Source organism: Apium graveolens, unplaced genomic scaffold, assembly GCF_009905375.1.
Source record: "Apium graveolens cultivar Ventura unplaced genomic scaffold, ASM990537v1 ctg6612, whole genome shotgun sequence".
NCBI classification, from domain to species: Eukaryota; Viridiplantae; Streptophyta; class Magnoliopsida; order Apiales; family Apiaceae; genus Apium; species Apium graveolens.
In genome coordinates this window covers 59,000-72,638 of record NW_027419634.1, presented here as the reverse complement: position 1 = coordinate 72,638, position 13,639 = coordinate 59,000, and the positions used below count along the sequence as shown (strand labels likewise).

Below are 13,639 nucleotides of genomic sequence, written 5' to 3'. Positions count from 1 at the left end.
TCCTTTTATTTTTTTAATAATGACTCTCATCATTTAATTCATTTCCATAAATAATTGATTTTGTGATTTTTCTCCCCTAGTTTTATTACAACCACTTCACATTTTTTCACAAAACAGGGAGGGTGTTTTAGTGAGGAGGTGAGGAGATTCTCTTAACTAAGTTCTAATAATATTACCTTTAACTAAGATCTATTAATATTAATTAAATTAATAGAGAAAACAAAGATTTTATTACGTGTTTCACCAAGTATTTAAGAGAATCTTATTCTTAAAAGTCATTATCCTTAATAATAATAAAAAAGAATTAAAGATTCACTTAAGTCATCACTTATATAAATTATACTTTTTTTATTCACCTTTTAACATGAGATGAAAAGCCTATTGAAGTGTAAAATTACATATTTTAAACTGTGCACATTATATTTTATAGTAACTATTTTCTTAAAAAATACTTAAAATATGACAAATATATATAAATTTCACCATAACTTCTTACTTTTGAAAAGATCACTCTCCAAATTTGTTCACAAGTCCCGCTTCTAACTACATTAGTTTAGTTACAAGAAAATGATAGATAGACAAATTGTCTACCAGGTAAATCACATAACACATGATATCTATGGAAGTAACATGAACAAATTTAACCTTTGTATCGTGTTTTTTAGCAATTTTTTTTTAAAAAAAAATTCATGTTTAAGAATTTAAATAAATTTCAATCCAAATTTTAGATATTGTGGATCTAAATAATTTTAAAAAAAAGTTCAGATTTTATAAATACTTAAATAGAATGAAAAAATCAAAAATTTTAAACATAAATTAGGTTACATAAGGAAATTAATAAATGCTTGAATCATGTAATTCAAATTATATTAAGAGTATTAATAAAAATGGAGATCACTAATCTTATGCATATTTTTGTAGAAATGTAAATATTGTACTAGTTAATTGAGATTAAAGAAAATCATTAAATATAAATTAATTGATAATATCAACAAGGAAAGTGTAAAGTTGGGAGCAAATATTACTATCAAATCTTGTAGAAAATGGAAACGTTTTTCTATGAATACGTATATCTCCATGTATTTTTCCATTTTCAAGACATTACCCTTCTTATAATTATGGTATGATACTTAAATATTTATCCAAAATCTTGACCACACGAATCAAAACCAGATCAACCGTAATTCTCTAGTTCTCTCCCTAAGGAGGGTTCTCTTTCGAAACTCCTCATATATATATATATATCATATATATATATAAAGAAGTTTCAATAGAAAACCTCAGAAAAGAATATTGTTTTTAACCTTGATTTGCGTATTAAAAATGTGTATTTATACCTTATTTATGTACTAGTATACTATATGTATAACATTAATATTAATTATTTATACGCATCTACATTAATACGTTTCCTTAATTACAAATATTTTAATTTTACATTCTATAAATCAACTATACAACTTCCTTTTTAAGTTATCAATTTAAATTAACATGATTAATCTAAATGACATGATTGATCACACACACATATATATATTAACACATATATATATTAGTATCTTGGTATAATCAGATCATGCCAGTTACCTTATTTAAGATTTTAAAAATTTGAATTCTAGAAATTTACCTTATTTATGTAAGTATTATATATCTATATCATTAATGGTAATCTTTAAATATTATTTGGAATATGTTGTGTTCTTGATTATAAGTCAAACAAAACACCTTAGGGTCTGTTTGGAATTGTTGTTGCAGACAACAACATCAGTTTTTTACAGAAAAAGCTGTTAGAAAGGTGTTTGATAAATTCTAAAATTTGTTGTCTGGAAAAGTACTTTTGGTCTAAAACCTGCTGTTAGCAAAATATGTCCCCCATACTTTTGGAAAAAAGCTGTTTTCAACTTTTGCATAAATTAGCCCAACTTTTGCAGAAAGCTGTTTCACAATCAAATCTTCTCAAAAATATTATTTTTATATATTATTTCTCAACATATGCATAATTAAAAAAAAATTACCAAACAATCATCTAATTTTTCTGAGAGCACTTTTTCCACCAGCACTTTTTCTCACGGCACAGCAGTTTTCAACAGCACTCCCAAACGGAGCCTTAGTAGATTTAACCCATAGTAGGATATAAGAAAGAGTATAATTTTTTGATCGAATTTGTGTACATAATTACCAAAATAAAATAAATATAAATGCTTAATTCATTTAGATTTGTGTCATATCCTAATCTTTATATTTTGGTCTTATATCATTTATTTAAATTTGTGTCATAATTATTACCAGATATTATGTCTTGGTCTTATATTGTGGTGGTATTATATACCGGATATTTCCCTTCTATTTGGCTTAAATTTTAGAATTTCTGATTTTAAATCAAATGTAAATCTAGACTAATTCTGAATTTGAAGATGAAGTGTAAAGAAGATCAAAATCCATTTGAGTTTTTTGTGAACCTATGCATCAAATTAAAAGTACACAGGTTAGGACCAGGAACATCTTCAAAAGATCTGAAAAAAAAATGGATCATTCATGTTCTATATTCCAATTATCAATTTGAATGTGGATATTGGCAATCTGATTATAAATGCAAAGGGATTTCAAAATAGGTATCAATTTTTATTGGAAAGCAGAGCCAAACATATACAAATTTCAGACTGAAGTGTGTTTTGCAGGTTCGTAATAGCTAGTACATGGGAATTTTTTTGTGTAGGTATAGAACATCTGAGTCTGAAAAGGAGGTATTTTGGTATTTTTCATTACGCTTTATATCTCCAAGTTCTGTGCATAGATTCGTTCAAGAAAACCTTTATGAACAAAAACTGCCTTGTCCTGGATACCATCTTTCTCCGCAAATACTTCCCATTTAGATATTTCTAAATGGATTGGTACCATCTCCGTACGAGAAGACCGTCATCCAACCTATACAAAAGAAGTAAAAGGACCAGATTAAATGGCCATTCTAACTGCTTAAAAGTCCAACCAAATGAAACAATAATATTCATTTGGCCATTTTAATTATCAACTTCAGAGTTCGGTTGTCACGGTTACGGAATTTGAAATACCTTTGCTGTGTGGATTAACATTGTGCAATCTGGGAGTATAATGACCAACCACACTGGCAGGTGGAACCTGAATGGCTTTTTCAGGCCCAATTCCATAATTTTGTTGAGGCAATTCTGAGATCTTCGACATCGGAGAGTTTTATCGAGAAACCAACAACCAGAAGTGCCTAGCGTGTGTAGACCGAAATGGACTCGCGAAGCTGGTAAACGTTTGGCTAAGATCCTTTCTGAAAGCTCGAGAGTACCAAATGAATTTCTGACATGAAGAAAGGTTCACCTGTCTAGAGTTCTCAATACAAGGTTCAACTCGATTCAAAGAAGTCTAAGCTTTTACGAGTGAATGGGTTGTGAAATTCCATACTGTTCCCTCTTTATGGTCCAAGTTAGCAATGAATGGAGCACATATTCCTGGACCATCTGCATATATATCAACCTAAAAAAATGGCTTTAGTAACAGAAATAATACAACTCACTAAGAATTGAGACCAGAATTGAGATGCTAGTACTGATTTGAGTTAGACTGCATATTACTATTATCTATTAAACAAAGCTCCCAAGTTGCTTGCTGCACATAGGATCAAAGAAAAGCTCCTAAACACATCGAGACATTCCGCATTGTTAAAGTGAGAAAGTTCGAATGCCTAGTCTCCTAGATAGCCAAAAGTCAACAGCAAATGTGTACAAGAAGTAGCAAACAACTGGGGCAGGGATTTAGTCGTTTACTACAAGTCGGCCTGCGTGATTGTCTTAGCCTACATCACTAACTTGGGAATAAGTGCCATCATTAAAACCAAGATTGGAGTCATATAACAAAATTTGAATAGGAAACATATAAACAGTAATGACTACGAAGATGAGAGGTGAAGTAAAAATTGCAGTTTGACGATAATTATATTTGTGTAGGACATGAGCACGAAGAAAGGACAGGCATTCTACATTATACTACAAGGAACAAGCTATTGTTTACACTTGTGGAATGAGAAGGGGGAAAAATGACAAGTACGCATAATGTACACGAATTAGTCTTAGTTTATTCCATTCTACCTCATTCTGTTCCTTCTAACCAAATGGAAACACTGCAAATAGGAAATGCTTATATACTGTAACTGTGAGTGGGATAACTGTGAGACAGAGAGGGTGGGAAGAATCGGGTGATTGTGGACGTAGGGTCATTGGGCTATAAGATGAGAAATTCTGACTATCAATGAGGGTGTATTTCTAAGACGCCATATTGTAAATTGTAAGATGGGAAAGGTTCCATTAAATGACAAAACTTGAATGTCCATTAACAGAAAATACTAGCTAGACAGCCCAGACTCAATAAAGATAAGATGATAAAAATTTCCCCTTGGAAACTATTACAGCAGACACTTATGGTGTCTGTTAGTTGGGCGGAATGGAAAGTATTGTTAACAAATATCTGAATTCGAGGTAAGAGTTGGGTTTTGAAAAAATAAAAGATTTAGTTCTGTTACTTTTATAGGTTGGGAGATACAGGAGTTCTATATTCTAACCTGTAACAGATATATTATAATGAGAATTTATTAATTTATAGTACTTAACCTCTCAGTTAATTTACTTAGATTGCTCTGAACTTGACTGGCTAAACTACTACATGTGAAAGTCTTCCCAAATGCAAGTACGAACATGACGGTTTATAAAGACTTACTGTAGATTTTTAGAAGCACTGTACACCTCTTGTAAAAGTCCAAAAGAAAGTATGGTCCGGGCATTCTTCAGCAGAGCACTCTCGTACAACTTAAGAGCTCTATCCAATTCCCAGAGATGTCCTCCATTTTGAGAGATTTAACAAACTCGAATGCCAGAAAAATAATTACATTGTAATGAAGAACTGAGACCACATTAATCACATCACAGACAAAAAACATGAGTGGGTAATTCTTTGTCAATGTTTGAAAACTAACCATACTCATCAATACGAGCATCATAATCATAACTTGTTGTAAAAAATGCGCCAGAAGTACGCCCAAGTTTGTCCCACCAGGAAGTAGGTCCAACACACAAGAGTAAATGACAGTTGAGTAAATGCTTATCACATGTTTTAACAATTAAAACTGGTGACAAGATAACATCATCCAGGTGTCCTTAGTGAGAGGAAAAAACTGGTGTATGAATTTTTATATTATAGAGATTTCAAAAAATTAAAGATACAGTATAATACGTAGCATATACCAGTTAAGCACTCTTCCTCCTTTCTGGAAAAAAGTGCAGTAGCATAAGCAATATCTTCAGCGGGCCTATGAGAACTGCAATTCCAAAAGTTTTGATCCTGAAAGTTTAAATATAAAAATGCAATTACTACAGAAAGGCACATACACCACACACACACACATTCATGATACATAGTAACATTATATCATATTATTTATAGCATCATAAGGGATAGCAAAAAGATTTGTACCAAAGTTGAATAGATCAATAGACCTTTTAGGGTGCGATAAAACAGGTAGTTCGTAACAATGCATATTTGAGGCAAATCTGTTCTCCCCATACTTTACGGTTTTAACCAAAAATGTAAAAATAAATTGTGCTAGGCAATTGTTTATTGATGGTGAGGCTGCTATATTCTGTTACACCCGGGCAATGATGTCCTACCCGCTCAATTCACTGGTAAAAATTAAGTATCGCACTGTGGGTTAGAAAAGTCAGCTAGGCAGAAGTACTGTGTTTCCAGAATTCTATTTTCTTCAAAGGCCAAACATCTTGCATGGTATTATGTTCTAGAGTCCAAGCAATTCTTTCAAAGATGTCCAAATTCATAACAATCAAATTTAGGTAGTCGATCAATGGTACAGTGACTTCCAAATACAGGTTTGTGAGCAAGTCAAAGGTCATGCTGGCTTCTTTAATTTCTTAAATTTTACTATCAGTCGTGAACATAATACAAAGAAAATACTATTAATTTTGAACTGGGATTACAGCTTTGAGACAAAGTACTTCATGGCAGTATATACATACTATCATGATGTCTCTTTATTCTTAAAAGGGAGGACATCAAATTAATGGTTCCATTAGGTTGCATAAGGGAATCGTACTGATGAGCAAACGTGAAAAGATAAGGTTGTATGCACACAGAAATAATTCATGATTATGTCTTTAAAGTCGTGATGTCAAGAACAAGATACATGAGACTGACTCCTCACAGATAAAGTAACAGCAGCAGAAGACATCAGGCATATTTTTTACAGACACCCACTAAGAAGTAAAAATGACCTGAATACCTTCGAGAACCACTACGCTTAGATTCTACTCGATCAGTTTTTATAGGACTCTAATAGTATAATAGTACAGTACTAGATTTGAATATAATACAGACTATTGCAAACTTCATTCAAATAATACCAGCAGCTTTGAACCATCGAATATGATCTGAATATAAGTAGCTTACAAGTTCTAAATTATTGTACTTGTGTTGATAATTAAGAATTAGTAGTATATTTTGTAATTATACCAAAAAGGTAATCAGATACGATATATGTAAATATTCCATATCTTATATACTGTTAAAATTCTGTACATCAGATAATAAACAGGTAATACAGGTAAGTTGACTTCGTATACGTAGATTAGCATTAAGATATGTTTGAACCACAAAAGGAGTAGTAATTGTCACATATCAGTCGTATATAGTTTGCAGAACTCAAATAATTTTACGAGCAAAGCCCTTTGCTCATATTCAAATCTGGTATCATAATATAGAGTACTTGTATGTTTAGGATTCAGCTTGAATAAACACAAATACAAGTAATGTGCCATATTTTCGTGCCGATTTGGGTCGAACACCAAGCTACTTGACAAACTTATTAACCCTACAGTATTGCAGTAAGCCATACTTGTCTATTTTTCTTTCTTAAGATTTGTATCGACTAATATACTCATTACTCACTCACAAATCCTCCAATAAGACTTGAATCCTGAACCTTTTGTAAAGGTAGGAACAAGAGATTAGATACTCACAAAGACAGATACTAGGCTCAAAAAGCCTTGAATCATCAACTTTCCTCAATCTTTTGACAGTAAAGGAATTTTCAAATGCACACACATCTTGAACTTTAACCTTCCTAGACCTCTTTGGAAGGTGGGTATATAACTACCTAAGTTGGAGGACATGGTGATTATAACCTATGCAGTAGATTTATCAATTAAACATCTTAAACTAAGTTCCTCTTTAACTTTTATATATGTCACATACCTCACTTGCCTCTATTCCCATTGTGTAAAAAGAGTAATTAAAAGTGCATACAGTCATTAAAATCTATTAACTTGTGACTCTTTTTAGATTTGATTGGTTACCAACTATTAAGAACCCCATATTTACATATTTTAAAAATTGTTTATGTTTGACGCATCCAAATCAGGAAGCAACATTTATTGGGCTGATTTTAAATGGACGGCCGCATATTGAACAAATCTGTTTTACTCCCTATTTCTGGATGATATGATGAAATAAAATAAATTTAATGGACTACAGAGTAGAGGACTAAAAATGTTTCTACAGCTTGTCATAATATAAACGGTTTTACAATATTGATCATATCTCAGACATATATTCATGTCCGAGTATAGGAGATTGTTCTTAGTGTTTGAATCAGTTTCTGAAAGTACTGCTAAGTCATGATGGTGCTCAAGTTCTGGTGGTTACCGTTACTGTCTTTAGAAAGGACAGTAAGATTCTGGGTTTGAAATATTTTGGTTGAGTGCAGAAAGATTACTATTTTGGAATGCAAACCTGCTGCTACTGGTGCTTATTTGTATGGATGCCAATTCCCCGATGAGTTTGTGGTAATGCTGCCCTTCCGATGCTAATAGTTCTCTATTGGTATACCTGGTTAATTATATGGCAGGAACCTAATATAGTTCTCAATTCTTGATCTAGTGCAGCACTAGTTTAAATTCTCATTGTTTATATGCTTGTAACTTTCCCCGCAGTACATACGGGAGAATTTTTTAAAATGTTCAGCTTAGCAAAAATAACAATTATTTGTATTGAAAACTAATATGGTAAGACACTAACCATAGGCTTTGGAGCATTTGGCTGCTTGCACATTACCAAGGTACCCTGTATTCTGAGATGTAGCAATTTTTGCAGCCCAAGAGAGATTAGCTTTGCCTACATCGCCACATTTGGATTCAAAAGCATGTACTCATTCTCCACCTGTGCATTAAGAGAAGTTAAAACCCAAACTTTTGTACATTAAAAAACAGTTTTCAAGCATCATGTTAGGCAAAGCACCAACTATACAACAAATTGAAATGTAAATGCAAATTAGAATTAGTTTAACATATGTATGACATTAATAAAATAAGAACACAACAATCAATTCAAGTAAACTAGACAGCAAAATAAAATTAATCACTTAAATACAATTAAGTACCTCATCCCGTCGGTTACCCCAAATAGCTGCATTGTCCAGAGATGGAACACGAGGAAGAGGAGCTAACGTAGGCGATCTAGTCCATGCCCATGACCGCAGTAGGAGTACGCATCTGGTGTTCTCCTCGGATGGCTATCTTACATGACTTGCATAACACCCTAAAAAAATATGCAGGTGCTGATTCCCATGAGAAATTCCGACAACCCTCTAAAACTTGATCAATGGTAGATACATGCAATGAACCTGACTGCCTGATTGATCTGTGAATAAAACCCCGGAAAACAGCTGCAACAGATATGAATGTGTGTATCGCATGAGCTCGGGAGATGCATCATCAGGCAGTCATTTGAAGTTTTCAGTCGGCCAGCTCAACTGAACCTACCACCTATAAAACTTTTTCCAGGTGCTTTTCCAACAAACCTCCACAATAGGCTTGTCCCGCCCATTATCAAGCTGTGTAAGACCAAATGACCAAGGAGGACACTAACATCTTGAAGTGTGATGATACACACTCAGACAGGTAGGTGAAATGTATGTGTTTCAGGCCACCAACGCTCTACTAGTGCAGTGATCAACCCCAAGCCATGACAATGCAAGAGAGCCGTGAAACACCATCAAACATCAGGTCTGAAAGAATGGGAATCATCCTCTCATATAGCTTCCAATGTCTAGCCTGGTTAGGATTAAGCCGCCATGAATTTTGAAATTCTCCAGCACCCGCCTTTCTCACAACATTGGATACGAATGGATGTAAATGTAGCACGCAAGTCTCTACTCTCTAGGTCCAGGGTCCATGGACAGCTCATCCTCAGGGTGCACACCCTAAAACAAAACATAATTACAATGTAGTACATCTGTTGATAAGCAAATAGGTTGATTGTTTATAAACTTAGGAAAAAGCAACCGCAAAATCACTTATAATGTTATATACATGCTATAGTATGACATGATGCAGTAAAACATTTATTGACACGAAAGTATGTATGTAAAAATACAGAGTTACATATAAACACTCAGAATCATTGAATGACAAATTCAGCATATCGTATTTAAAGTGAAAAAATGTGATATATACATGTTGGTAGATAGCAAGCATATGTAGTGAAATGTAAACAAGAAGCATAGTGCAACGCTTATAGAATCCAACAGCGGCAAGTTTAAAGTGCTGTAAGTCTACCTAAGTGGATTAAGCTACCTGACAATCATCGTAAGTAATTCGTATTTAAGTTTGCAGTATAATAAGTTTAAATCAGATGCAAGTGCTATTCCGGAATATTAATATTGATTGTCTGTTAAGTATATGCGAGCTCATCATACCAACAAAATATTGGTTCTAAAAGCCATACAAGCAACAAATTAGTAATAGTAATGAATAATCCATTCAAATTAGTCTCACAAGTAAATGAATAAATTATCAAACTCTATTTTACAGTGTGATGATTTATAACATTCACAACACACATTCAAACCTAAAATTGCAACACAATCATGAATACAGATTAATATAAATATACATATTAACGTTGATGCTCGCAGAATTTGACTTCATAATTTCGTTTCCCCCTTTGCGAAGATGCATCCACTGTTGAGGCGGGTCGGGTTGAAGGAAGATGGATGAATACACCAAGTTATTTTCCCCAAAACTAATTGGAACCCCGGTACAAAATTACTAAAATCCCCTTCAATTTTAAAATCTCTTTATATCATCTTTTAAAATCCTTTTTCCAAAATCTTTTTTTGCATTCACATCAATTTTGTAAAAAATAAGATTAATTTATATAATTGCAATGCAGTCACTTAATAAAGAGTAAATACAGTTAAACTTCTTTAAAGTAATACCAAATTTATTACTTTATCGATATTTCAGCTTTTTATATGAGGAGCTCCGACGGATGTATGAATGACAAGGTGTATGCTATGTATCGGGAGGTATTTGTGATCCGAGATGTTCTGATGAGATTGATGAGGTGTATGTGACCTTTTGTACCTTCACCAGAGGCAGGTTCTGTCGAGGTGTTTTGTTAGGGAGATTGTGCACCTATTATTGCGGTTCCCGCCGTTATTACGATTGTTGCTAAGAGGTGCTGGAGAAGGAGTGTTAGCAGTATGAGGGGCACACATAATAAATGAATTTGTCCCATAGTTGTGTTGACGGTGGGACTCCTCGTGCACGAGCATACTGCGAGCAGTTAAGAATGAAGGGAATGGATTCATGATATTGATAAAACTACATGTAGCATCAAAGATTTACGGGAGTCCATTCACGATTGAAGAACACGTTGTTGATCACTCACTGTCTCCTTAACATCTTTGAGTTGACCAGCCAACGACTTGAGGTGCTGATAATAAGAAGTGACATTAGGAAAATCCTCCATCTTAGTATGATTAAATTGATACTCAAAAATTTGCAGCGCGCACACCTTTGTTATCCTGAAACAAATCATTCACATGAAGTCAAGCATCTATGGCACAAGAACCAGGATGAATAATAGTAAGAAGAAGATCCCACGATATAGTGCTATATGATAACTCCGGTGTACGGGGCTACTCCTTCCGACGCCGCGCCTGGACCTTCGTAGCGGCTGTGGTGTAGCTGTGGTGGGGTATCTGCAAAACAACACCGGAAAGGGGGTTTGAGCCATGCGGCGCCTCCGGTGTGAGAGTAAGAGTTTACTTTGAGGAATATGAAGATAGATAAGAAATTATGGTAGTTGTGTGTCTATAGGCGTGTACGAGAATGTGTAACCCCTAAATTGTTTCCCTTTGGGGTATTTATAGCCCAAATGTAGGGTTTAGGGTTTGGTACATTTAGATCAGGGCCGTTCATTTCTGGGGGCGGAGGACACCTAGCTCGGATGGATTCGCTACACGTGTCCAGGCAGGTACCACCTTTGAGACGACCCAAAGGCGTGTTGACGCGTGTCATGCTTATCTCAGGTGTTGGTTGTTGATAGCCGTCACTATCATGTGCCCTTCCTTGGTGGGCTGTGGGGCATACCTGGGTTTGGGGGACCCCCATCGAGTCTGCTCTAGCTGGGTTGGACCCTATCTGGGAGGTGATCTTGCTCCTGTGTTGGGCCTGTGTCCGGATCCAAGATGGGAGGTGATCTTGCTCCTGGGTTAGGCCTGGGCCCGGAAATCAATCCGAGTATCGATCCCTCCACTTGATCTGGGCGAGGGGGGTCTCAGTTCTCTAACTGAGCTTGTCCTACCCTGGATCTAGGTTGGACTCTAGCTAGGTTGTCTATACCCTATCACTATAAATCCAAGAAAATACTATTACATCTAATTATTTCCAGTTGGAAGCAGAGACCGTAAGATCCGGGGGAGTCGTCACAAGATCATCCATATGATTCATCATGTTGTGGGCCATGACAACGACTTTAAATACCCAATCCCACATGTGATATTGTACATGTTGCAAATCAAGGGTAAGAAAGATGATGCCCTTAATATTGTGTATCGCTTGAGCAGGATGAAGGGTTGAGGAGAGGGGATGTGTTGTTTTGTTATTTCCATCGCCCATGGTGGTTGTTGCTTAGATAATTTGAGAGAAAAAGAAAAATTAGGCTTAGGAAGTTTGGCTCGATACCATGCTAGAATACAGGAAAAGTCCTTTGCCTTGGGATTGTATTTCATTCAATATATATAGAGTTGTATGTTACAATATCAATCTATAACTAGCATAATAACACGTGCGAGGCACGAGTCATTTTCTAGAATTTTTTTATGCATCATGCAATTATAATGTTTTTAATTGTTTTCTTATTTGTAAATGTTGTACAATGTCTAACGTATATCAAATACAAGTTGATTATTTATCAATGTGTATTATTTTCATAAAAGACAATACCAAATTACACAGCGTTTCAAATATAACTCATTAGCAAAATATATATATATATATTCTTGTTTGTGTTGTATAATTTGTATTTAATGAAGGGATATAAATAGGGTAGTCAGTGTACATTTAAAACGAAACGATTATACTTAATATGTAAAATGACGTTAGTATGTTTACAAATAAAAAGTTAAAAAATAACATTTATGTTGAATACAGAGTTAACCAACAATTTTAAATTTTATTTAAATAAACTATATGTACTGGTCTATATTATTACTAAGTTCACTACTAACTTATAATTAACTTATTCAATTTAAAAAGATAAAAAATGCATAATTGAAGTCAGGATGACTTGCAATCATAATATACAATAATGTAAAATTTACACTATTATTAATATAAAAGTTGATTTTTTTGAAAAAGGTTAGTTTTTGAAATTCAAATTATGTATTTGTGGAATAATGTTAGTTTTTTATTTACAATACGGTTACCAAAGTAACATTAAGTTATGTGTGTATGTGTCAGCTTGTAAATTGTTGTATGTTACATTTCTTAGTAAATTACGATGGTTTCAATTATTTATATGCTAAATATCTGATTTATGTACATGTATAATCACTATTAACATCTAGTGAGACAAATGATTACTTAAATAACATGCATTTATAATTATTCGAAAATTAAAATTATGTAATAAATAAATTGCAATAATTTAAATATGGTATTCATATTATCATTAACAAACAATCTATATCCAGTTTTTACGCAACTGAGTATCAATCATAGTTGTAATATAAAAATAAATTATATATTATAAAGACTTATTATTGATATTTATGATTTTTATTTCAAGGATTCGAAGAAAAATTATAATTATATCGTTATTTAAACCGTTTTTAAGTTTCTTTTATTACTACTCTAATATTTCTTCATATAATAATTTCATAACAGTGTATACTATTTTCCTAAAATTAAATATTTTTCAATTTGATAAAGTTTTAAAAATATCAATTGAACTGGTTAATTCATTCATATTATTGAACACTATATATTTTTTATTTAAATAATATAAAATGCATTGAATCAAATGTTACAATATAGTATACATATAGCTTTTATTTGAATAATTCAAAATATAAAAATAATTCAAAATATTTGTACAATATTATCTTGATAAATGAATATTATTTATATAGAAGAATTCTTTTTAAAAAGCTTTTTAAAGTGAAAAATGAAAAATAAATCGATTTAATATATCATCGTAGTTTTAAAAAATATCGTGATATCTCATATCAAATTTCGAATATTTTTAAAATCAGAACAAGTCCCAA

At 33.1% G+C, this 13,639-nt stretch overlaps 1 long non-coding RNA gene across 2 annotated transcripts; it reads right to left on the bottom strand.

Moving 5' to 3' along the window:
• Window positions 1-3,244: 3,244 nt before the first annotated feature.
• LOC141703405 (uncharacterized) lies at window positions 3,245-10,139 on the bottom strand. 2 transcript variants are annotated; one of them, XR_012567521.1, is made up of 7 exons: window positions 9,979-10,139; window positions 8,465-9,286; window positions 8,104-8,244; window positions 5,262-5,358; window positions 4,994-5,025; window positions 4,738-4,882; window positions 3,245-3,501 (listed from the first exon to the last, which is right to left on the bottom strand). It is a non-coding gene; the product is annotated as an uncharacterized LOC141703405 (long non-coding RNA). The 2 variants fall into 2 exon arrangements; XR_012567522.1 differs by lacking the exon at window positions 4,994-5,025.
• Between the last annotated feature and the right edge of the window lie 3,500 nt (window positions 10,140-13,639).